This window comes from Oryzias melastigma, linkage group LG15, assembly GCF_002922805.2.
Source record: "Oryzias melastigma strain HK-1 linkage group LG15, ASM292280v2, whole genome shotgun sequence".
Taxonomy (NCBI): Eukaryota; Metazoa; Chordata; class Actinopteri; order Beloniformes; family Adrianichthyidae; genus Oryzias; species Oryzias melastigma.
Window position 1 is genome coordinate 30,304,586 of NC_050526.1, and position 2,065 is coordinate 30,306,650.

At 39.0% G+C, this 2,065-nt stretch overlaps 1 protein-coding gene across 1 annotated transcript in view; it reads left to right on the forward strand.

Annotated features, from left to right (window-relative positions):
- The window catches only part of celf5a (cugbp, Elav-like family member 5a), a gene marked incomplete in the record, with an annotated part of 128,993 nt that overhangs the window by 837 nt on the left and 126,091 nt on the right, over positions 1–2,065 (forward strand).

Genomic DNA, 2,065 nt, shown 5'->3' on the forward strand with positions numbered 1-2,065 from the left:
GAGCTCCTTCACAATAAAATAAACGTTATGACGTCAGACGCTGTGCACCAATCACAAAGGAGTTCCCCAAATCAGAGTTCGGTGTGGACTCATCTGAGAGAAAGTTCTGGACCTGTCAGACAGAGAAATGGGCTCAAACCAAACAGGTGTGTGACCTTTGACCCCAGCAGACACATCTGGATCCTCAGGAAGAAACTTCAGGAATCTGAAACTCCTCATTGTCAGGCACGGAGGGGGAAGCATGATGGTCTGATGCTAACGCGCTGCAGCCACAGTGGTCCTACAGGTTCTGGAGAAGGTCTGATGGACTCGGTTCTGACCCAGCAACAGCTGATTCTTTCTAAACTTTGTTGATGAACGTTTACAGTTTTATTTCCATGTTTTCTTTACTCATCATCAATCCGAACATCTGAGGATTATTTTAGTGTCACTGTAACCATCAAATCTACGAGGATGAAGACGACTTTTATTCTTAATCATAACGATCGTTTATTCAGTCATTTTAATATGACATAAAGTAAACATGACAGCTGAGTGTAAACATTCATCTCAGACTTAAACTCTCAATCTTCACTCGTTAAAGGAGAAAATCAAGTTCTAGTTTGAGTCGAGTCTGTCGCTCGAGTCGTGTCTACTGGAACAGGAAATGTCGACAGGTGAAGGTCTGTGGTCGAACATCAGACATACGATGGAGCGCGACGTCCTGCAGCAGCACGCCGAACGCCGCTCCACCATTACTGTCCAGCAGCCTTCAGAGTGATTCTCCGGCTCCTTTCTGGACGTTGTTCAGCAGGTAGAACTCAAACACAACAATCTGAATCCCGACGTTCAGCTCGTATTTTTGGTTATTTATAAACTTGATCGTTTTTGAAATATTCAGCAGAATATTCCTCAGGAAATGAAGGAGAACGTCTTCAAAGTTCAACATTTTAAGTAGATTATCAACAAGTCTAAATATTTTCATGGGTTATATTTTCACCTTTTAAAGTCATTAAACATTTCGAGTTCAGCTAATATTTTAGCCACATGCTAACGTTTTTGGCTAGTTTAGTTTACTTCTTAGCTTTTTGGGCTAATTTGGAGTTTAGCTCATATTTAAGTAACACACTAAATGTTTTTGCTAAATTGGCATCTAGTGATTGTGAACCAATTTTACTTCACGTTTTCCAGAGATTTACACCAACTTCAGCTCTTTCATCGTTCTTTGATGCAATCTCTAGTCCTTTAGCAAATTTCATGTCTTGAAAAAAACATTTGAATTTTCAGCAAATTCCTTAAGCAATTAAAGTCAATTGTGTCACTATTTTCAGCAAAAAGCTTCAGTATCTTCAGCAACTCTTTCAGTAAAAGCATTCAGACACATCACAGCTGATACGACGTCTCTAGTTTAGTCTGTAGTCCTGCAATCAATCCGACTGGGATCCTAGAACATCCTCATGTCTACGAAATTCAACTTTATTTGTAGCACATTTCATGTCCAGAGACAATTCAAAGTTCTTTACGTAAAACATTCAAAGAAACAATCAAAAGAAATAGTAAAAATGTGATCATTAAAATAAAATTACAAGAAAGTAAAAAGATTTTAATTTAAAACAAGCATACAGTCATGTATTTTGGTGCTAAACCATTCAAAGCTTTATAAACCAGTAACAGAACTTTAAAGTCTATCCTCTGACAGACAGGTAACCAGTGTAAAGACCTCAGAACTGGACTGATGTGGTCTACTTTCTTGGTCCTTGTGAGAACCCGAGCAGCAGAGTTTGAATTTAAAGGAATATTTATGCATTTTTGCTGGAAAATAGGATCAATTTCTGACTGGAATTCCTGTAGTTTGTACATCTGCTGATGCTAGAATGACATCATGATCCAGAACTGTTCTGTCAGGCTGTAGTTGAGATGCACTTTTTAAAGTTCTTTAAGGTTTTCTGAGATCCAAGAACCAGGAAGTCCACATCTGTCCTCCTTCACTGACAACAGCTCCAGATTTCAGAGTTCAGTCCAATGAAACGTCTGGAATATGACGACAGCTCGAACACCAACGTGTCAACAATCTGTCGCAGCTAAT